Source organism: Harpia harpyja, chromosome 23, assembly GCF_026419915.1.
Source record: "Harpia harpyja isolate bHarHar1 chromosome 23, bHarHar1 primary haplotype, whole genome shotgun sequence".
In the NCBI taxonomy this organism is placed as follows: Eukaryota; Metazoa; Chordata; class Aves; order Accipitriformes; family Accipitridae; genus Harpia; species Harpia harpyja.
Genome location: NC_068962.1, coordinates 8,080,358 through 8,105,386, shown reverse-complemented (window position 1 = coordinate 8,105,386; position 25,029 = coordinate 8,080,358). Strand labels below are relative to the sequence as shown.

Genomic DNA, 25,029 nt, shown 5'->3' with positions numbered 1-25,029 from the left:
CTTTCTTGTACTGGGGACCCCCGTACAAAAGAAAAGCCTTCTTTTAATGAACAATACTCCTTGGAATATGTTGTACATAACTAGCCCTGAAAGCTCTCCTTATTGCTCTCACAAGAAACAAAAATGGTGATTTTTAAATTTTTCATGAACTTTCTTTCTCCTTGAGGCAGTATCTGACCCACAAATATATAAAGGATAAAAAACGGCTGAGAGAGAAAAGAAATGCTGATTTATATAGCATTCATTTAATTCTTCTTGATTTATATTGTTTTAAGTAAGCATTTTACATATTATGTTTAGTGTAAAGGACTGATTACATAAATATTCTTTAATCTGTCTAGCAAAATCAGTATACTTGATGACACTAGTTTGTCTGAGGCTTATTTCACAGAAGACATCCAGCATCAAGTAAATGACCAAGCCCTGACATGACAGCTTTGTCAGCCTTGTGCTTATTTAACTCTTTCCATGTCACTTGATTATTTCAATTAAGGTTGGCCAGTCTTGTTTTCTGCTTTAGAAAAAAAAACAAACAAAAAAACCCAAACCAGCAAACAAAAAATCAAAGGAGAACTACACTCACCCTACTTGTAAATCCACAAACGAAGGACATTTCTTGGAGTTATACAGAGCACCCCACTTTTCATTTGCCCTCCTGTCACATCTAGTAGATTTGAAAACTTGAATTCTTCTTTTAATCATCCCAAGTCACATAGAGACAAATTTGTTTGCAATTCCACTTCTCTATTTCCTTTCTGTAGGTGGGGTTTTTTTAACTTACAACTTAAAAACTACCACAAACAAATTTAAAAAAGCAGTATGTTTAGAAACAGATTACAAAGCTCCCTTCCCCTTGCAGATGTCAGATGTTTTAACACATAATTTTAATAAAAATGCCTACTAAATACAGAGGTTTCTGCTTTCTTAAAGTGATTTGCTTTAACATTTAAAATTTCACTTACCTTTTAACCTTGCCAAATCTAGCAGTTATCTTAAGGGCTTGACATTAAGTCTCAAGGTCACACAATGAAATCGAAGATACAGCTGCTTCACTAAAAAGTCTGGAGAGAGAAAAGAAATCCATGTAAATCTTTCAGAATACTTTTTTTCTCTCTCTTTTTACCCAATGGTTCACTTTACAAAATCATTTTATTGTGTACAAAATAGCTAAATTTGATCAGGTTAACATTCTCTTTCCTGGTGCTAACACAGGCCAATCCACACACTGTGAATGAGTAATTCATGAGAAGAAAAACTTTTCAGAGAGTAAATGGATATTCTCGGGGCAGAACCACAGAAGTTGCATTCCTTACATGTGGTGACTGTTCTGGGAGAATTCATACACATACCCCTCATTGTTTCAGTGGAACAGTGACATTTCTATATGAAGATAAAAGCTGTAAAAGACAAAATTCGAATGATCCTTTTTTCAAACTAGAATACAGCAGAACCATGGCTGTATATTATCATTTCTCATTTATGTGATGAAGTGTTTTAGTGGTCTAGCCGACAAACACTTGCATGCAGTCCACTCAGAATGATAAGAGAATGATAAAATTATCATTCTGAATTATGAATGGTTTGGGTTGGAAGGGACCTTTACAGATGCATCTAGTTCTTTCTCAGCAAATTGCTCTTTTTAGTTTGTTTCCGAAAACAGTAATGAAATCTGAGGTGTTGTTTAGGGAGAAAATACTTCTGCTCTATAGCAGAGAAGGACTCAGGTATTTAAGAATCACGGAAAGTTACGAACTAAGTTGCTGTTAATTGCTTCTCATCTATTAGCAGTTGCCTTTCCACTAAAACATGGTACCTGAAGTTAAACGTCATGCGAGCATACCATACTGCTGTGGTTTAAACCCAGCCGGTAACAAAGCACCAAGCGGCCGCTTGCTCACTGCTCACTGCCCACTACTCACTGCCCATTGCTCACTGCCCACTGCCCACTGCCCACTGCTCACTGCTCACTGCTCACTGCCCATTGCTCACTGCCCACTGCCCACTGCCCACTGCCCATTGCTCACTGCCCACTGCCCACTGCCCACTGCCCACTGCCCACTGCCCACTGCTCACTGCTCACTGCTCTCCTCTGCCCCCCCCGCCCCCGCCGCCGGGCTGTGGGATGAGGGGGAGAAAATAGAAAGCAACGCTGGTGGGTCGAGACAAGGGCAGGGAGGGATCACTCACCGATTATGGTGACGGGCAAAAGACAGACTCAACTTGGGGCAAAAAAAACAAATCAATGTAGTTTACTACCAATCAAATCGAAACAGGATAATGAGAAGTACAACTGACCGCAGCACACCTTCCCCCTCCCCTCCCTCCTTCCCGCCTCAACCCCACTCCCGCTTCTCTCTCCCTCCGGCGGCGCAGGGGGTCGGGGTCGGTTCCTCACACCCCTTGTCTCTGCCGCTCCGTCCTCCTCAGGGGCAGCACTCCTCACTCGTCCCCTGCCCCACCGTGGGGTCCCCCCACGGGAGACAGCCCTCCACGACCTTCTCCAACGTGCGTCCTTCCCGCGGGCTGCGGTTCCTCACCAACTTCCCTGGCGTGGGGCCTTTCCGCGGGCCGGTCTTCAGTCCCAGCCTGCTCCAGCGCGGGCTCTCCCACGGAGTCCCGGCCATCCTGGGGGGCATCCATCCCCCTGCTCCGGCGTGGGCTCCTCTCTCCCCGGGCTGCAGGTGGGCATCTGCTCCCCCGCTCCCCTCCGTGGGCTGGGGGGGGACAGCCTGCCGCCTCACCGTGGTCTTCCCCAGAGGCTGCAGCTGGATATCTGCTCCACCATGGACCTCCGTGGGCTGGGGGGGGACAGCCTGCCGCCTCACCGCGGGCTGCGGGGGCGTCCCCTCCTCCCCCGCCTTCCTCACTGCCCTCGGTGTCTGCAGAGGGGTTTCTCTCACCTCCCACTCCTCTCTCCGCGGCAGGTTTTCCAGCAGGTGGGTTTTCTCTTTTTTTCCCCTTCTGAAATCCGCTCTCCCAGAGGCGCTGCCGCCGTCGCTGAGGGGCTCGGCCTGGGCCAGCGGCGGGTCCGGCCTGGAGCCGGGGAAGCTTCCAGCAGCTTCTCACAGGAGCCGGCCCTGCGGACCCTCAGCCGACACCAAAACCCGCCACGCAAACCCAAAACACATACATACTGTCATACAGAGCCCATGAAGTACCATCATCTTCCCTTTAATAGATGTTTTCTAAACTGCAGAGTTTGAAAGGTATCTTGATTGAAAAATGGGGGCATAATGAATAAAGATTCAACTTTCCGTGAGATGACAGGCCATTCAGGCAGAAATGTGTTTATTTTCTATCAGCTCAAATCAAGCAAAAATGTTTAGCTGAAATATTACAGCTTAGACTGCTACCCCCAGTGATAGGATACATCCAATTTTCATTTTCCTTTAGGCAAATCTTTATGCTGACAAATTTTAATAGAAAAATGTACTTCCAAATCTATATCAAAACTTTTTTTTAAAATAGAATTTTTAGAGGCAATGTCCCTTTATGTTGGATTTAGAAATATTTTTATGAGCAAAAAATTTACCAGCCAAACAATAAAACAAAATCCGGTGAAGGAAACAATAGAATAAAATTCACTGAATTTTCTAGTACTGCTGTGTATCCTGTTCTCTGCGAGAGTGTGCTCTAGATTGGCATTTAAAGTCTAGAATAGGATTTTTGTTGTGCATAACAAGAGACACCTTCAGAAAAAATGACGCAAAGCTTGTAAAAGACAAGAAATGTATAAATCTGGAGTGCTTCAGGTACTTTGAATTTGGATTTCTCACAGGTTCTCACAAGAGACGAGGAAGAATTCTGGAGAAGAGCTTGAACTGTTCCAAGTTCTTACCCCCTGTTGTGGCTAACCATTTATACATTGCACGCAACAGACAGAAGAATTCACAGAAATCTCACTATACATTTAATAAAGCAACCTAAAAGGTATGTTAAATTTCAGTAGTTCTGTCATGTCTCTTGCTCAGTCTGTATATTTGCTATTCTGTCTCATAGGAGAGAGTGAACACTACTGAATATCACGATGAATTAGCAAGAACCATTATTGTCTAGGTATGCCTGTGCTTAGCCCTTTCTTATACTCTTCTTCAGCTTGTGGGGAATGTAAAATTACTTACCTAATTTAGGAACAAATTCCCACAAAAAAGGGCAAAATAAGTGATTCCGAAGATGTGTATCAAAGGCAATCATTTGTTACTGCAACACAGAAACAGGATGTGTGCATAATTCAGCTGTTTGTTTCCTGTTTAAACATGCATAAAATCCCTAAGACAGTCTCTGTTGTAGAGCTTGCTGAACAGAGGTGCCATTAAGAGGGAAAGAACTTCAGACTTTCATTTGTTCTGTGACAAGAGTTACATAAGGTGTTCCTCCTGAGCTGCTTAGTTAAATGTTTTTTGAATAGCACCTTACTGTTAGCATCTCACACAGCAGGTCAGATTTGTCCAGCAGTCACTCACCAGTTGGATGCTGAACATCACTTTTCATGTAGAAAATAGTCTTAGAACTAATAGATATAGGCTCATGTGACAGTATCAGACAATGTAAGTCTCTGAAGGTTTCTTGCCAAAGTATACAGCACAGGTGAAGATCACCAGGTAATAGGATAAACACAATGTTGTATTAGCAAACCAATTGTGGGATTGTTTTAGTTAAAGTACAGGAAAAATGGAACCGGTCAAAGTGAAAACAAAGTCAAAGCAAAACCAGTATGGGAGTCTGTCTCAAAAGAGCCTATACATGTACCAGTACTAACTCAAGTTTATCCATAAAAGAAAGATTCCCCCTCTTAAACAATAGGTTTTATTTAAGTTCAAGATTTATGACTGAAGTAAAACCATGGTTCTTCTCTGGCTGAAGTTACATTAAAATCAGAACTCTCCATGTTCTTAAAAATATGTGTGTCTCTGTATGTATGTCTGTATAAAAAAATAAACAACAGGCCAATTTAGGTAAACTGGCTATGTGTCCCTTTAATTTCTAAAACTTTGAGGAAAATAAACAACTCCATATACTTCGACTTAAGAATATGAATCTCCCACTGAAATAATTTAATTTTTTTTTTTTGAGACCCTTAGGAAAAAATGTGTTAGAAATTCACATTATACACAATATTTATTTTTTATATATATATATATATATATAAAAAGCACGCAGTCATACCTTGATGCAACTCAAAAATTATAACTGATAAACTAAAAAAACCTGAAAACCACCTTACAACTTTCTTGGTAGCTGGATATTGTGAGGGAAAGATTAGTACATATAAGGTCAGAGATTATGTTGAAGAAAACTCTTTGAAAACCTTAGACCAACTCTGTCTACTGGCTGTAATTATTTTTAGGAGTCTCAGGAAAGAAAATGTAAGTTGGAATGGAAAAAACCCGTATATGTGAAGTACAGCCTCTGATTGACTGACATTATGAAAAAGTTTTCTTTCTACAAAAGAATTGGTAGGATGAAGTATAGTTCATGGAAATAGGTTTATTCTGACTATAGAGACACATGTAAGTTTAGGGAAATACATGATACAGCACCTACTAGTTTGTGTACTCTTGCAAGAGATGTACAATACCAGCAACTTGACCAGCACTGCAGAGAGGATAATGCTAATACTGATGTTCTTTGTTTAGCAACATCTTTCAACCATATATTAAACAAATTCTAGTTATCTAATACTGAATGATCATCTAAGAATAGGATACTTGATACTTAAATGCTATTTGGAACTGAACAAGAAAGTCAAAGAAGAAAACAGGGATTGTTCATAGTAATGTGTGCACATTACAAGAGATTTTTTTGTTGCTGTCACTGAACCACTGCTCATCTGGAGACCACTATACATGATTGCCAGCCACCTGGTTCAGAAATATACTGGCATATGGCACAATTATTAATACTGACCCAAAGATATTGCAGTAAACATATTCCAAGTTTGAAAAAACATTTGATAAATATTCATTTAACAAATGTAAACAAATGTGTTCTATGATAAATTCTATTCTAGAAACACACATGCTTTCACTGCCAAAGCAAAACCTCCTGAATGCCAGAAGTTCACTATAGTTTGGGGAGTTAAGCATCTTATATCTATGACTTTCAATTATATCCAATAAAATTAAATGGAAAGGAGAGCAGTAAAATAAAAATACAACATCATGCTGATCAGCATTCAAATACAAAATGTTCTGAATTAACTCTGAATTAGCATAGCCATTTTGCAAACACAGATATAACTCTTAACATGGTCTTAAATAACAAGCCAAAATTAATTAATGTCTTAGAAACAAAATGGTAGAGATAGCGACTACAGTGATCAGAAAAGAAAAAGCCCAGATCTAAATGGCAGTTAAAAAAAAAAAAAAGGCATTACATATTTTTAAAAGAATTAACTGAAAAATATTTGAATAAAAAAATCCCAACATATCCTTACACCATTAAATACTTATTTCCTATTACAGCACCCTCCTACGCTCTTAACATGTAGTGCCCCTGTTACACAAACTGGCTCTTGCAGCTGTGTGTCAAGTGTGTTAACACTCAGCTGTCTCTTACTCCATTCACAAATCTTATTCCACATTTTTCATTCAGTGCATGAGTCAGTCTTTTGCAGATGAGAGTTCCCCCAAACAAACAACTTTATTGGAAATGCTTGTAACCTCTGAAAAGTCAGACTTAATCTTGAGCTCTCACAGTAGTAGAGTGTCTGTAGCATCCACAGAAAGGACAATATTTATGATATGTATGTTTCCAGTACAACTAATTGTACTTTAAATGAAATTTCTTGTGTTAATTACAAGTCTCCAAAGAATTCACTGTAAAAATAAAAGCAGCTTTCAAAATGCGACAAAAATTTCAGGTGTTTTCTTTTGGAAAGCTTTATAACTAACTTACTTGTACCTTAGAATACAATTAGAAACCTTAAAAAACTGAGCTCTAAGATATTTTACAGTGAATTAATTATGCTTTAGTGGAGTATAGATAATTATCTAGGTACACAAGCCCAATTAGTTTACAGCATATCTAGTGTTCTGCTCTTAAACAATATTTGTGTTATGCTTCTACCTGGTTTTGATTTCTGTACTTGAAGTAAAATTCGCTTTGATTCCTTCAGACCTATAGACAAGAAAAGTATAATGGAAAAAAACCCACTTTTTTACATATTTCTTCACGTCAGTTCTGAAAACAAACTATACTGTTAGTGACAGATTCTAATGTATATTCTTGTTCTAAGAGTTAGGGAAAAAAAATACTTCTGACGTGAAATACACCTGACAGTTTAATCAAGCAGTTCTCCTTCTTGTTGACCTACAAACAACCCTAGTTGCAAGGAGGCATGGAAGGTTGTAATGTGGGAGGTGGACTACCTTTCATTCTCTAATGAGTCACAGAAACTGAAAAATCCTGTTAAAAAGGTTACTGTCAATTAACTTCTTCAGGAAAACAAAGCTGAAGAAGAATGAAACTGTGACTAGGTGAAGAGCTGTCTCTGGGGGCCAAATCATGGAAAAGATGTGTTTCTAACCCTCCAGTTGTTAACCTTCACGTTAAATGTCCTAAAGTGAAGATTATAAGGTGCGAGCTATGGACAAACCTAGAAACTACTGAAATAGATTATTATATGTACATGCTATATAAATGTAATATATATGTAATATATATGTACATGCTATATATATGTAATTATAATAAGTTATTAGCTACCAGCAGTTCCCGCTACTGGAAAGGACAACTCAGATTTTACAGATACAGTTTTCAGCTGTGCTTTAATAATGTAATCAAACTAGTCTAAGAAAATGATAAGCAAAACTATGCATCGAGGTGGGAAAAAAAGTGTAAATGTGATTGGTCTAGCCAGTGCAGATAAAACACCAGTAAAGATTATGATCCACCTGTAGGTTTTAAGATATTTCTTTTTAATTGATTGATTTTGGTTCAAATTAAATGAAGCATTATTTTCCTCTCAAACTTCCCATGATAAAAGTGTCCTAGCATTTTCCAGTTGTTCTTTCTTCTAGATTTTCCAAAAACAACAGGTCTTCCAGGTTTAAGTTATAGCTCTGCAGCAGGAAGACTGGAAGGATTATCATTCTTCCTGCTGTATAGATTGGTGCTAGCCAAGGCATACCAAGCAGTAAGGTATGAACACGTGATGGGATGGTGTGAAGAAGAGAGAGGCAGACTCTCCTCAGTGGCACCTGGTGGCAGGACAAGAAGCATTAGACACAAATTGAAATACAGGAAGTTCCATTTAAGTGTGAGAAGAGGCTTAACTGTGAGGGTGGTCAAACACGGGACCAGGTTGCCTGCAGAGGCTGTGGTGTCTCCATCCTTGGAGATATTTGAAAGCTGGTATCTGAAGCCCTGAACAACCTGCTCTAGCTGACCCTGATATGAGCAGCGGGATTGAACTAGAAGATGTCCAGAGATCCCTGCCAACCTCAGCCATTCTGTGATTCCATGAAACAGACATAGAAGCTCTATAACATGGTCAAGTCACTCAAATTGTGGACCTTGAATCCCAGGGTGTTATGCTCCCAAGGGAGCAGCCACAGAATGCCAGGTTCAGGAATCCCTTGCCTACAGCCAGTATTCTCAATGTTTCCATGACTACTGGATCCAGGCTATAGCTTTCCCACTTGCTTTCTTCCAAGCAAGACCTCAGAAAAACTGGGACTTGCAGCAAGGTATCAGGTGGTCCAGGAAGAGGCCTGTCAAAATACTATCCTGAATCCAACTACTCCACAAAACATTTTGAGTGAAACATGTCAAAGATGAAACGTAGCCAAATCAAACCTCATCCTAAACTGCTGCAGCTTAATTACCTTATTTTAGTTTAAACTTCAGCTATTGAGGTTGATGTGTGGTTTGGCAGATAGCAACAGAGCAGGAATAGAGATAGACCATACTTTTTGTAAAACTAATCCAATTGTCAAAATCGTAAACCAACCAAACAAAAAACTCTTCCTCCAAGCCCCTGCCCTACCCAGTAAAGAGTACTTTGGTGACATGCAGCGTATGATATATATCAGTGAGTCATTTATTTGGTTTACGCTGTCGTGCTTGCCTTCAAGAGCCAGAACAAATGTCGAGCATAAGTTTCTCAACCTTATAAACAGGCAAACCTCAGTTAAAGAGAAGAGAGTGTCGTAACCTTTTATGTTTACTATAAAAAATAGAAATGTTTCACGTAAGTTTATGTGAATATGTGTGCTCATATATAACTAATATTATGTGCGTTTGTAAGAAATACATCATATTAGAGGTGATAATTTAGTTTTCAAACTAGGTAACTGAAAATATCAAGGTCCAGCAATCCTAAATTCTACCTGTTTTGTGGTCAGACTGCTTGTAACTGACTAGCAATGCAGAGTTCCATATTTTACTTTTGACTCTTCCCTTTTTAATCTGTCCTGATACTCTATTTCTTATTAGCATAACCGCTTAACTTTACTTATTTCAGCAAAAGATAACTTAGTCTAATAAGCCCATTACAGGCTCATTAATGTCAGGCCTCTAAGGAAAGATCTATATCAGTTGTCTTTCATCATTCCCCTCTCAGACAGTTTCTTTCTTTTTTTTTCCTCCCTCAAAACTCTTCTGGAAAGATGAGAGGCAGCATGAGCACTTTACTCATTTGCCACCTGTCCAGTGACCCCTACCGTTTTTCTTTTTATACACTTGTCTTCCCAACTCTGTTGTGGGTCAGCTTTATCTTCTATCCTTCACTTATCTTGGAGATAGCTTTTTTGGGTTTCATGAAAACTCCTCAGACAAAATATTTAACTTTCTATTTCTAACTGACCCATAACTTCCCCATTGTGAAAGCTATGTCACTTCTGGTGATCCAATTTTCATTATATTTTGAGCATCAGTCTCCTCCTAAATGCGATTCTCCTCTGTGACCCTGAGAGGATACTCTCAGATTGCATACAAACAGAAAAAGTGGCAAAAATCCTTCTCTGAATTCTTTACAAATTATTTACAGCTCTTCCTATCACACTGTAGCTCAACAAATCTTGCAGATAGATATTTGTGCATCAAAACACCAATCTGTCTGGTTTTCATGTAGGTTATCTCAAGTGTATGAAAATGTTAATGTGGTTCACAGAAATAAGAGGGTTACTTCAAGGTCTCCGAAATCCCCAAAAGAAAGATGCTGTAGTTATAATATATTTGCATGCCTAAACAACCTGTGCACACCAAGAAAAAGTGGACTTTCACCCTTTTGTGGTTAAGATAAAAGGGTTTAGAGAAGCACAGTGACGCCATATCTCACTCTATACTGAACTTACTTATTGTAGGCTGAGGCAACTTAGTACCTTTGTCAATTCACTACATTTCATGGACACTTAATCCATTCTGAACACTACGTAGAGCTACATTATTTATTTGCTTGTGACCTCTTTATATGCAAAAGGGTGGTCCTATAATTCAGCTTGGAGTTCAGCGTTATCTTTATTTCAATGTATTTCAACATCTTAAGCTCTCTAAATGATACACAATGTAAAACCTTTCCTAATGGGTCCCAGAGAGCAAGGCTGATAAAAGGTATTCATTTATCAAAAGCTCTACTTCAGCCATCAGCATGTTCATCAGAAATGACAATACTTTTTTAGTAGAGGCTCTCAGGAACTCAAGACGCTCATTAGAGATGCACTGCTGAATGACAACTGTATAAAGAAAGAAAAAGGTCACCTCGTTGTTAATTGGTTGTCCATGTTGCATCAGCAATGCTAACATATCTTACATCAAACTGTCAGGCAGCAAAAGTGAAACATGTCTCTAGATTCTGCACTCTTGATTAGCTATGTTAGGTAATTAAATTATATTAAAATATCATATAAAGAAAAGATGCAAATCAAAACAGGAAATAAAAATTACGCACATAGAAAATATGTTTTTTCAGTCCATATACATTAAGTATTTTGAAACTTTTAAAATTAATTTTAAAAGAACATACAAGAATCTTTTACTGAAAATAAAGAACCTTAAGATTAATGATGTAATTTATTACAGTAATAATAATATAATTTATTTCTTTATTAAAGAAATAAATGAAATAAGGTTTAATATACCTAGGGAAAAAAGTTTTTACAACAGTAAAAGACTGAATTTGATAATAAATAAGATTCCTCCAGTGCATTACTATTCTGACATTTATTAAACAGCTTGACTTGTTTTGTAAGCATGTCCTCACCACCATATTTCACACTGAAACAAAACCTGTGATTTTGTACACAATATTTATTTCTTCCTCAAATCTCCTTATGTAAGTGTCAGTAAGCTTTCAGTGACAATCTTTCTTTACACAGAACATTTCCAAAACAACAAAGTTGTTATTTTTTTTGTCCTAGTAAACTGCTATTTGTCCCTGTGAGAGGTAGTGACTCCCATCTCCGACAGCACTGAGTGGGTAAGTAGCTTCTGAACTAGGTCCTGTTGAGTTCAATGGCATGTTTTCTTATCTCCCCAGTTTAGTTGATTTCATACACAGTTTGAAACGTCAGGTAGACGTAAGAAATATCACTGTTAGGGTTACTTTAAAGTGGATCAAGTATCACCTAGTTTACAGAAAAACAAAGAAAAATACACAAGATAAAAGCCATACAAAGGAACTCCTGCAGCAAGAGATTGCAGAAGCAATTTCACTGAAAGATAAATTTAATTTCAAATTATTTGACTGTTGAAAAAGATTTAGCTAATTTTGTTATTTTCCAGCTATTCTCAGCAGTGTTCATTCACCAGTAATCTGAGTTACAGTAGCAAGAAGAATTGCAAAGGAAAATCTCTCTAATGACTTGGACTCCTGAGATCCCAATAATCAATGTCTTAAAGTCTTTCCAGTCTATTGAAATCAACCTTGAAACAAAACCAGAAACTTCACGCAGCAAAATAAATAAATCATTAACTTTATAAATCTGTCATAGGTGAGAGAAGAGATCAGTAACACAATTTTACAGGTCTAATTCTATTCCCTTTCATTATGTTTGTTGGCTGTGGTTAATAGAGGGAATTTAATCTGTGCAAGTTCTCAGGGAGTTAATTTCAGCTATTGGACAATTTATATTAGTTAGGGTGGATTCTCTCACATAAGACTGGTCTAAGAAAACACAGAAATAAAGTGTAGCATTAAAAGAACAAGATGGAAACCACAGAAGTTTTAAAAAAGAGAAACACTTCCAGGGAGCCAGCTCAGTTTTGCTGTAGGCAAAACTAACACAACTGAGAGAAGATAGTGAAGACATTTTAGATAATATATTCAATGTAGGGCAAGATTAAGGTAGGGGTGTTTTAGGGCCTCAGGGTAAAATTTGAGGTCTTATATCCTAAAATACTGATAATTCTGGAAGATTCTTAGAACCGGGGCATAGGATTCAAAAGGGTTCTTACAATACGATTTTTCACTGTAATACAAAACCAAAATCCGTTCTTCACCAGGCACTTGCTGAAGAAAGACATTCCTGCAGTCTGGCAATATAGTGTGAGTTTCCTGGGTTTTAATTATTTGCACTTGATACAGTGAACATTATTAAAATGTAACTGTCACATTTTATGTGGATTAAGTACATAATACAGTCAAAGTTAAGAGTTTAATTTTCACTTTGATTCCGGTGTATGTGACACAAATAGATAAATATACCAACAGAAAAACTGCAACAGTCATCCTCAGTCTGTATGAGAACAGATTTTGTCTTTTAGTTGAAATTAGGCTAGTTTAAATGGGCTAATTGTTGATGTTCTTGCCCTGTATTCACTTAATCCTTATTCATGAGAATTTTTCTTAAAAAGTGCACTAATCTACATATTCTTATGAAAATCCATGACCCTAACACAGTAATACACTTTCTTAATAGACTTGATTAAGATCTCCCCTAGAGATCTGCTGATATAGTAAAACATAGCCTTGAAGCATCTTTAGCAGTATGGATGTAGAGTACTCTGGCACCAGACGCCAGAGGCTGGGGTGTAGAAGACTGGAAGGTACCACCAGGGGACTATAAACAAAACCTCTCACAAGTAGGATTGGTTTAATTAGCCAAATCATGCTTTCTTTATGCTCTACAATCGCTGAGGAACCGAGCTTAGTAGGCCTGTAGAAAGCAACTGTTAAGATGGCATATTCAGAGAGTCAGAGTATTTTTAATAAACATCTATAGTTATTAATGTTCTAGCTGTTTCATGGTGATATACCTAATGCAGCACAGACTAAAGCAGGGAAAACAACATCTCGTAATGGACTCTTCAAAACTTAAGAGAAATATGTGCAACAACCTGATGCAATTTAGAATACCTGCACCAGTACAACACATTTTACACCAAATTAATTTGACTAATTACTAAGCCCTGGGAAACAACTTGAGCTCAGAAGTTTAAGTTTTTTAATCTCTGATTCATTATGTCTCCAAGGTCTAACTCCTTTTTTCCAGGAGTTAAATCTTGGTTGACTATTACCATTACTATATGAGAAAGACTTAACTACTTAAAGAGCAGAAGAAAATGCTGTTTGATTTAAGTGATTAGCTTCAACTAGCAATTGTTAAGCACTGATGTGAACAAGAAAAAAAAGGGAAAACAAAATTCAATAAAGCAGTACTTAGGCCATCAAAACTATAAATATACAGTAAGGTGTTTTTTCCCCTCATTGAGTTACTTGAGATCTATTCATATCAGGATCTTCATATAAGGAATTTTAAATATCCTTAGAAGAAAGTCAGTCATGCATACTTGACAAGCTGCTTGTCATCCAACAACAAGAAAATAGGATGCTTTATGCATAAACATTAGCATATAATGAAAATAGATCCCTGAAATAGCATGCTGAAAAATTTCCATTATCCTAGAAATCTATACCATAGTGTAATGAAACAAATAAACAAAACCTTAAGCAGTTATTTTTGTAAACATCAATTACAGATCACAGACTATTTAGCAAAACAATAACTAAAAAGGAAAGACTAAAGGATACATGCCATTCAGTACATTACACAGGCTGAGATGTGAAGTTCAAGAAAAAGGGGCATCACAAAAACAGTGATACCAGAGCAGAACTAGATTCAGTGACATTTCTGGCAAAATGAAAGAGGTAATCATCAGTAAGGATATCAAGTTGTTAAAGGACAGAGGGTTTGCATCTTTCTTAACTCTTAAATAAGTTGCAATAATTATTTCAATACTAATTAAACTTTCATCACATGAAACATTTGTTTGCTCATGTCTTCATGTCTTAAAAGATATGAGAGGCAGAATTTTCAATTGATTAGAAATCAAAACAAATACTGAAAGTCTTTGGAAGAGCTCAGAATTTCATGCTCTGAATAATATCATGAGTTGTCCTGGTTTTAGAGCAAGTGTATATACTAGATAAGGATGACTTCTTGCCTGTTAAATCCCCATAGATTACCTTAATTTTAGTAGTTTTTTTCAAAAACAAGACCCAGCCAGATTGCATTGTTCAGATTTTCATGTTGCTGGAAACATTTCACATTTTAAAATATTTAAACTACTCCAAGAGTAAGTAAGGGGGAAAAAAAAAGAAAAAATATGTTCTTCAACAAGGTCATGTTAATGTGCATGGGGTTATTTAAGTGACAAAATAAAAAATGATTAAAGGTTTGACCTAAGTGTAAGTATATACAGTTTTCTTAAACATATATGTATACGAGTATACATATAAACAGAGAATGTCTAAAAAGAGTTGTGTTCAAAAAGATTGGGAAAACAAGCAAAAATACTGAGTTTTCACCTAATTCTTGTCATCTATATGTGACTTCTTCCTAACAAAAATAGTATTAATGAAAACTTCTTCTTCCTATGTTTAGTGTAATCTCAAGGCTGTGAACCTTCATAGAGCTAAACCTAAAGTTACTTCCAGGTTACCTGTAGTTGACACCTCCTATGGATATTTCTCTTCTGTGTGTTGACTTTTTGGATGCTTCATCTCTTTGGTGTGTTAATTAAAGTTGGACGTGAATACACTGTGAATAAAGTGAGTCAGAAATTCTTAGAGCTCATACATCCAGGAGGTGCAGGTTAATCATAACCCTAAAGCCAGAAACATAGACTCCAATCCAAAGTTTTGAAACTTCTTTATATCAGGGAGGAAGTTACAGGCCCACTGACATATTCTCGCATCATCCTGTGGTACAGCAGGATCTGGAGGTAAAAAATGTGCAGAGTACCCTGCAGCTTCCCAAAATGTGTGCGACAGCATGCTATTTTGCTTACCAGGTCATTTTTTATTATTGTACCAAAGAAGAATGACTTTTCTGGCCAGCCATGCTCATATTTAAAAATTCAATATTTAAAAAAACTAGAAAGAATAAAGAATTAAAGAACAAAAGACCTGCATCTCCATTTGGTATGAATAAGTGTATGTTCCCAGATGTGGAGGCATTTAATAGCAGACAGGGCTGAGCTACTCTATCAGATGCATCTGACAGAGAGAGATGGCACTCTTTGTGTTTCAAAACATGATGCAATTTTGTCCACTTGAATCCACTTCACAAGACATTAGAAATCCAAAATTACAGTTTGTAGCAATAAGAAGGGGGTATGGATTTAGCTCACAGTTCTGCAGACCATTTCCAGGTGAATTGTTTGGACATGAGGTTGGACAGGACTCACTGAGTACCGATGACCATGCTCAATACAGAGTATAGCAATGACCTGCCTTCAGGAACCAGGTATGGTGAAGACCTGGTTTAGGTTGCTGCTGAGATTATAGAAAAAGAGGAAGACAGACATCAGTTTGTGAGTCCTGAGAAGGCCAATCTGTAGAGAAAATGGCTTGGGCAGTCTGTGCCAGGAGGATGTAACTGTTCTCTCAAAGACCTGAACCAAACCTATGCACATAAAAAATGAAGGACTACTCAAAAGACTCTGTTGAGGCAATAGTTGGTTTTCAGAGATCAGTAGCTCCTATACCCTTAAAATAAAATTAAAAATACAGCCTTATTTCAGAAGTGTCTTAAACCTAGTCTTAAACCTCTTAACCTGACTTAAACCTCTTTCACATTGTTCTTGATGTGTGAAACCACTGAAAGACAGCAGTCCCCAGGTGCAAGAATGGTCTAGAAAAAAAATTGCAGCAGTCCTGGGAAGATGACTTTGAACATTATTTTCTTACACTCTATGGTCTGTGGTGAAAAAATAAAGTTAGATTCAGTATCTGCATTGTGTAAGTTTCTTACACAGTCACCACCTAGACTGACAGGTTTTTGAACCCCACTGCATTCAGTGATTGACTCCAGCCACAATAGTGACATCTTTGAGTGAAACAAATGGGATTATTTCCTGAAAAGAAGGGGGAAAAAACAACATCAAAACAAAACCCACATTAAAGTGTCTTTATCATAGTTCCTAAAGCACTTTGTCATGTAGATAACATGGAACACCCATATCAAGAAAAGTTTAATGGAGATGCCCCAAGAAATCCTTTGGTTTCCTTTCAACCTTCATTGGATGTAAATTATGAATTCTGAAGGATACTGAAATCATCTATTTTCAGATTGCCACTGTGTTACTCAGCATCACCATTGAAAAAGTAACCAACTATAATAAAGAGCAGATTTTTTTTGTATTACTTGCTTGACCTCTCTTCCACATTATTCAAAAGTTTGTGCAAGAAGCTGAGTACTTCTTTTGGCTCTTACTGCTGTTTAAAGTACTCAGCAACTCACAAAAATCAAACTCTAGGCTCTTTCACAGAGTCACCAGGAATTATAGAGGAAGATCTCCAAGACATTAAAAGAAAACAAAACACACAAGCAGTTGAAATATATTAAAAACCCAAAATATTTTGAAGTCAATGCCACAAAATTTGCCCATCTGCTCCTCAATCATCAGACCGGAAAATTGAAAAAGGCAAGCTCTGATAAGAACTGTAGCTGATGACACAATTTTAATTAAACTATGCTTTTGAGCTTTAAACTTTAAAATATGCTTCCAGTTTTCTGCATTTTAGAATTCTGTACACAGATGTGTATTAAGACTCTGAAAATCAGATTTCATTCTCAACAATGACAAAGGCAAGAATTTCCCAAGACCAAACACTAACACTGTAGCAAATACCAAATAAGCACAATTTCCATTTAGAAAATAAGAAAGAGAGAGACTGACTTTTTAGTAATTGCATGCAATATGCATCTCTGTAGCAAGAAGGATATACTGGAACTGAAAAAGTAGTACATTTGTAGGACTTTCATGAATCCACTTTGATAACATTTCAACTCGTTTTTCAATTGTTAACAGTCTTACTTTGTCAGCTCTGGAACAAAAAACTCTACAAGTACCACTAAGACAAAACTCAAAACTACTAGACAACGTGGAACCACCCACATACAAATTTATACTTCCATGGAATTATGGCCTTGCTTTTAGTGCCTGACAACCTTGCAAGAGGATGAATTGCTAATAATACCAGACACTGCTCTGAGACTTTCCTTTTAGCTCAAATAAAATCCCTGTAAGGCTTCATTCCAAGCAAAGTTCAAATGCCAGCAAAACCTGCAGACTTTAATGACGCTTGGAGTAAAAAGACTGATTTAATACCACTGTGGGCTTCTACTATGTACAAGGGAACTCTCAAAATTATTTTGTGTGGATTGGTAGTGTATTCCTAAGGGGCTTACAAGAAGCACTGGTCATTTAGGGGATTTTGAGAAGTACAATCTTTATACGATATTATTAACTGAATCAGCTTTTGATGTTTTCCTAGAAATAGATTAGGTACATTTTCCAGCAGATCACTATTTCAGTTTAGTCTGCAGGTTTTATGGAGACGGATGTGGGGAACTAGTGGCAATGCAGTATAAGTATTGCACCGGCCTCCTCGGAGGGGTGGCGCTTGGGGGTAGAGGGTGACACCCACGAAGGGGAGGGCGCGCTCTTGGACACTATAAATGTAATTGTTGCGACGCAATAAACGCCATTTGCTGCTTCTACTCCATGAGTGTCTGAGTCGTCAATGGCCCGGAGCGGGGAGAGCTCTGACCTGGTAAGACACAAGCCTGAGGTTGTCAAAGGGAAAGACAACAAGTGGTGACCCCGACGTGATACTGCCAGGTGGCCCGGGTAGGGCGAGAAGGCTGCAGCCATGGAAGCGGTTGTGAAGGTGCTGAAGGCACTGGCCCACGACGCCGAGATTTCTGTGAAATCGAAACGGGTGCGAGAGTGTGTGGGGTATCTCCTGAAGACGGGAGTGATCAACACACCGGCTGATGTTCTTTCAACTGGTGTGTGGCCGCAGTGTTTGCGGGAGCTCACGGAGCGAGCGATGGCAGGGAAAGCGGAAGAGTTGCAGACGTGGGGACAAATCGTCTCCGTGCTCCGACATGCCCATCAAGAGAAAGAAGCGTGGAAGGCGGCGAGAGCAATCATGGGTTTGCCCTCTTCTGTAGCAGTTCAAGCCGGATCTCGAGCAGCAGCGGAGATTGCGCAAGAACAAATAAAGAAACGGGCTGTGGAAACCGAGACCACGGAAGATCAGCCACCAACTGCCTGCCCGGTGAGACCGACCCCGAAGTCAGGGGAGGGAGAGCAAAAAGATAGCCCAGGGCAAGGGGGTTGGAGGGAGCCCAAGCCAGTAGCTAGTGATGAGGACAGTGGAGACTATCGGGAGGTGCCCACTGCACCACCCGTGGAGCAGGGAGATACGGAGGGGCGGGAAGAGAAGGACAATCGAACGGCGGAGAGACCTCCTGCCTATCCCTGGGAAGAGTTGGCTAAGCTAAAGATCAGGGAACAGGGCGAAGAACGGGCTCCTACGCAGGGAAAAAGGGGTGAAGAGGGAGGCGGTCGGAGGCGACCGAGAGACGGGCCAAATAAGGAGAAAAACGAGGACTTGAATGTTGATTGGATACCGGGTACTCCGATCAGGAAGTGGGTGCGGTCAAGCGATGAGTCAGGGAGTGAGACGGAAGAGGAGGAGGAGCGAAAAGGCAGGGGGCGTAGACAGAGGAGGGTCCGGTTTCAGGAGGTGGAGAAAGAGGAGGGGCAGAATTGGGCGGAGCTGGAGCGGCTCTTTGAGCTGCTGAGAGAGGAAGTGGTGAAACAGAAGGAAACCACAAGCAAGCAGAGTGAACTATGCCGGAAAGCAATTCAGGCGTCACAAGATAGGGAGACAGAGCGAAAGGGGTATACCCTCCCGTTGACGGATTGGCAATTAGTCGCCACGGAGTGTGCATTACAAGGGCTCAAGTTACAACTACCACCCACTATTGCGCCTGTGCGCGCTTTGGCTGGGGGCCAAGGGGTGGAATGGCAGCCTTTAGACCCTAAGTTGGTCGCACAATTGAAGAGCGCTGTGACGGAGGAAGGGCCTGATGGTCCTTTAGCAGGTGTTTTGTTAGACCAGGTTCATGCGTCAGGGCTTCTTCCCTGGGATTGTCGCATGTTGGCGCGATGCCTGCTACCACCTACAATGTGCCAAATGTGGAAGATGGAATGGGTGAATGTGCTGCAGCAGCAATTAACGGAGGCGTCTAGGGACAGGGGACATCCATTGAGGCACGCCACCCTACAGCAGCTCAAGGGGTCTGACCCAGCTGCCAACACACCCCAGCTGCAGGCAGCTAGTCTGAGAGGCCGTGAAATCCGTGCCACCACTCAGGCGTCACGGGAAGCGTATCGGAAGATCGCGAAACTGGAAAAGAGGGGGGAGCCTTGGCTTTCGATTCGCCAGGGGCTTGATGAAGGGTTTCTTCCCTTCTGCGACCGCCTGCAACAGGCGTTAACAAAGGCAGACCTTCCCGAGGGGGCTAAGGGCCCGATTATGGCCGAATGTCTTCGACAGAGGGGGAACCCACAAACTCAGCAGCTCATGGTCGGTGCTCCAACGGGGCTAGACGTAGGGGGCCTAATTAAGTGGGTTTTGGAGAAACAGCAACAAGGAATAGCGCAGACACAAGCACAGGCTTTCGCTGCAGCTATCACTCAGGCAGGTCGGGAGAAAGTATGTTATAGGTGTGGTCGCCCAGGGCACTTTAAAGGTCAGTGTCCAGAAAGAATGGGGACAACGCAAAGGGCAGGAATAAGATGCTGGGCGTGTGGGGGATTTGGACATACAGCTAGGGAGTGCCGAAGAAGACAGGGAAACGGGGGACCGGCGGCCGGGAGGCGAGGCCTGACTGCTGGAGCCAACAGCCCTCGCCCAGAACAGCCACAGAGGCCCGGGATGCGGCAGAACTCCGGAGAGAACCCCCAGACCTCTCCACCGTCGCCTTGGTCGTAGACTTTGAGCAACGCCCGATGGTGCGACTGAGGTTGAGCAATCCTCGGTGCGCCGATGGGACGAGGACTATAGAAGTACAAGCTATGGTGGACACCGGCGCAGACGTCACAGTTATCGACATGAAGCACTGGCCACCTACATGGCCGCTGGAACGAACCTGTGGGGTGCAAGGAGTCGGCGGAATGGTAGAAGCATCTCGTAGTGTATATAAACTGTGTTGTGAGGTGGATGGCGGGGACTTTTGCGGCGTTCGACCTTATGTCTTCCAATTTGGGGCCAACTTGGTGGGACGAGACATCTTGGCTGCTATAGGCTGTCAGATGTCAAATTTACCCTGAGGGCCACTGTTCTAGTAATGGACGCGAAATGGGCGATACCACTGAAATGGAAAACAGATGACCCGGTGTGGGTAGAGCAGTGGCCCTTGACGACAGAAAAGCTGAACGCCCTCATGTTGATTGTACAAGACTTGCTGACTGATGGGCGCATTGAGCCCTCTCGGAGTCCATGGAATGCACCAGTCTTTGTAATTATGAAAAAAGATAAGAAACGATACCGCATGCTGCACGATCTACGTGCGATCAACAACTGTGTCGAGAGTTTTGGAGCTCTGCAGCCTGGCATTCCATGGCCGGGGGCGGTCCCGACCACCTGGCCAGTGGTGGTAATGGATATTAAGGACTGTTTCTTTTCGATACCACTAGCCGAGCAGGATCGGGAGCGCTTTGCATTTACAGTACCCACGACTAATTTACAGCAACCGGCGAACAGGTATCAGTGGACAGTGCTGCCTCAAGGAATGAAGAATTCACCCACCATTTGTCAACAAGTAGTGGCAGCGGTTTTAAGGCCTGTCCGTGAGCAGTATCCGCACGTGTATTTTATTCATTACATGGACGATATTTTAGTAGCCGCAAGTACCGCTGCTGAACTCACACAAGCGGAAAAAGCGGTGTGTACTGCTTGCGAGAGTCAGGGACTGCAGTTACAGACGGCCAAGACACAAAGGAGCCCCGGCGTCATATACCTGGGGCTGAGTGTCCGAGATACCTCAGTAGTTCCGCAAACGGTAGAGCTACCCACGGACATTCGGACGCTACATGATGCCCAAAGGCTCTTAGGCTGCCTACAATGGCTACGACCTCTGTTACCTATTACGCCAGAACTATTGAACCCTCTATTTGACCTATTAAAGGGCAAACTGGAGGCGACAGAGAGTTGTCAGCTAAGTGAGGAAGCTAAGGAGAGTCTAAAGCGGATACAGGAATTGCTACAAACGAGTTCAGTACACAGATGGGATCCAGCCCTACCGCTTGTCTTGGCGGTTACCAATACCGAACATGGCGGTGTCGGGGTAATAGCACAAGGAGAACACTCGGCGTTGCGACCTCTTTATTGGCTGAGCTCCACACGGTTAGACCGAGCGTGGTCGAGTGTAGTACGTGTCATCATATTGCTCATACTCCAAGGACGACACGTATGCACGCGTTATTGGGGCAAAGAGCCAGATGTAATCCTACTCCCCTTTACGCGACAGGAATGGGAGCTTCTTTGTCACAGTGATGATTACCTCCTTAGCACGCTGAAAGACACAGCACATCGAATACAGATACAAGCCACTCTAGACATCTTTAGACATTGCCGGACTCTGATCCCTGTACAGCCGAAGGTTTCCAAACAACCAGTAAGCGGTCCTACGCTGTTCACAGACGCCTCATCTTTGACGCATCAAGCCGCAGTGGTGTGGCGTGAACAAGGGGAATGGAAACGCATCACCGAGACAGACAAAAAGGCCTCAGTTCAGCAATTGGAGGCCAGAGCTGTCGCCATGGCGCTGTTAACCATGCCGCATACGGCCATCAACATAGTGTCTGACTCTCGTTTTACAGTGATGTTAGCAGAGCGCATGGGACAACCTGGCTGGCCCGGAACAAAAATAGCACTGAGTATCTATACAGCTTTACAGGCGAGGACGGAACCAGTGTTCTTCGCCTATGTAAAAGCGCACCAAAGTGCGGAAGGCTATTTTAAAGGCAATGCGGAAGCAGACCGTGTAGCTAAACAGATATGGACATTGGAGGAAGCGTTCCGGTTACACGAAGACCTACATATTGGTCCGCATGCGATAGCCAAAGAGTGCAACATTCCTATCAGCACAGCCAGAGAAGTTGTCAGTGCCTGCCCACACTGCCAAAAAACCCCTCTCTGGTTGTCGGGCGTCAATCCTCGTGGTCTATGTAGCAATGAGCTGTGGCAAACCGACTTTACCTGGTTTGCGCCGTTCAAGCCTAATGCATGGTTGGCGGTCACTGTCGACACCTACAGTGGAGTCATCTTGGCTACACACCATAGAGGCACCAAAGCTTCTCACGCACGACATCATTGGATGGCCGTCATAGCCTGCCTGGGCCGTCCACAGTGCATTAAAACAGATAACGGCTCTGCGTTTACTGCTGCGAGCACCCGAGAATGGGCACACCGTTGGGGCATACAGTTAAAACAGGGCCTCCCCTATAATTCCCAAGGCCAAGGCATTGTCGAGCGGGCGAACCAGACACTCAAAGCCAAACTAGTTGTGCTTGGGGAGGGGGAAGGTTTCTCCCAGGGGATTCCCGTGGCACATCAAGGCCCACTTCTAGCGAGAGCACTCTACTCTCTCAATTTTTTCGCCCGCTCGGGAGCCACAGGGGCCCCGATGGCCCGACACTGGGCGGCAGCATCCCCAGCGATCGGGCCGCCTGTGCGCGTTAAGGACTTGAAGACCGGTCAATGGGAGGAGGGGTATCGGCTGGTAACGGTGGGGCGTGGATACGCTGCCGTGCAAGACGACACGGGGCAGACCCGTTGGGTACCAGCACGGTGCGTGAAACCTCAAATGTAACTGTGTCTTTTACAGGTGTGGTACCTACGTAACCGGGCGGTGTGCCCGGACTGCAGAGATTGTGCCCCTTGGCTGCTTGTGCAGTGTCCTGACTGTGGGAAACGCTCTTGGCTGCACGCCAGTTGGCTGTTAACTCGTTGCAGGCCTTGTCTTGTGTCTTATAGAGAAGGCCTACAGCATCTAAGTGAGTCAAGAGCAGGTGCGTCAGCAGACCATGAAAGTCGACAAGATGCCGCCTCTGATGCCGCCGCTGAAGTCATCCACGTCAACGCTTTGGGCGCGTGGGGAAGCCGCGTGGAGTGCCGGAGAAACATCTGGGTCCCGCAGATTTGGCAGATTGCGGAAAATGACTGGGAGAAGGTCAAACGCCAGCAGGCGAAGCGGAGGGCAGGGCGGTGGGCTCGGCGGTAGCGGGGTAGTGTGGGTGCTCGGCTATTTTATGGCCGTGCTTGGGGGAGCACAAGGACAGTTTATGGAAGCCTTACGGCACGTGGCGCAGAAACGTTCCTATGGGGGAGTGTGTGTGCCGTTGGGGACACAGAGCTGCTCGGTAGCAATACCTCTCAACCATAGCGAGCTACCTACAGGAGGTTGGTCGTGTTGCGTGACTCTCAATAAGGAAGGCGGCTTTAGGGGCGAGACACCGTTACAGTGTACTGGGTCTGAGCTTGAGCTTGGGGTACGGAATACCCAAGCTTTGCAAGGCATAACATGTCAAGTATTAAAGCAAGGGAAAGTATTGGAGTGGTTAGGAAATGAGACGGTAAGAGTCACAAAGCAGACCCAGCACGTTCTTCTGGCACACCGGGAGATGATAGAGGTGCTGGCCGCTGTCATAGTGCAAGGGGGTTGCAAGGCAGCGGTGCTAAGCAACACCACCTTTTGTTGTCTCACAACTGACGACTATCAGCAACTTGCCATTAATGAGTCGCGGTGGAGGGACATGGCTCGAGAAATAATTAAGCTCGTAGAGGCAAAACAAGGGGGATGGGAATGGTTGGGTAATATCTTTGACTCAGTATGGCAATGGCTATTGTTGTTGTTGAATTGGGAGTGGATTTGGTGGATTTTAGGTGGAGTATTGATTGCTTGGATATGTTTATGTTGTGTTTTACCCGTAGCAGTGCGCTGGTTACGCTCAGCAGGGCAACGGCTGATAAGGGTAGAGAATCGCGTTTTATATATGCGCTTAACGCAAGAAGATACAGCACTTTAGGATGGGGAGGGGGAACTGTGGGGAACTAGTGGCAATGCAGTATAAGTATTGCACCGGCCTCCTCGGAGGGGTGGCGCTTGGGGGTAGAGGGTGACACCCACGAAGGGGAGGGCGCGCTCTTGGACACTATAAATGTAATTGTTGCGACGCAATAAACGCCATTTGCTGCTTCTACTCCATGAGTGTCTGAGTCGTCAATGGCCCGGAGCGGGGAGAGCTCTGACCTGGTAAGACACAAGCCTGAGGTTGTCAAAGGGAAAGACAACAGACGGAAAGCTAAAACTCAGTGTTAGAGGTCATATTGAGTGAGAAGTGACAGGAGTTACATCTTTGGCAAATAATTCTCTCTGAAGTACAGTGAAATATTAAACTAAACACACTGAAAATATAAAGTCTAGAAAGGTAAGCAGTATTAAACAATATATTACACTCCCTGATCTGCTTGTATTTTATAAAATCTGATCCTTTGTAAAGGGAAATATTACAACATTGCCTTTATGAAAAGTTTTACGTGTATGGTAAAAGTCACCAGAACCCAAACCTCAAATGATTTAAATCTATTGGAAATTTCTGAAACTGAATTATATAAAGCCCTCTTTACTCTTGTCCTAAGAAAGCTTGTTACATATTACATAGAAAAAGAAATTGAGTAAACTTACTGGTTTTTTAAATTTTGATTTCCACAGAAGTAGTAGC

At 41.9% G+C, this 25,029-nt stretch overlaps 1 protein-coding gene across 2 annotated transcripts in view; it reads right to left on the bottom strand.

The window, feature by feature from the left end:
* MGAT4C (MGAT4 family member C) overlaps positions 1 to 25,029 on the bottom strand; it is a 426,992-nt gene that overhangs the window by 317,741 nt on the left and 84,222 nt on the right. For both annotated transcript variants that reach the window (XM_052774722.1, XM_052774723.1), the window contains exon 2: positions 963 to 1,061. The gene's annotated coding sequence lies outside the window, so the exon portion shown is untranslated. The remainder of the gene's footprint in view (positions 1 to 962; positions 1,062 to 25,029) is intronic.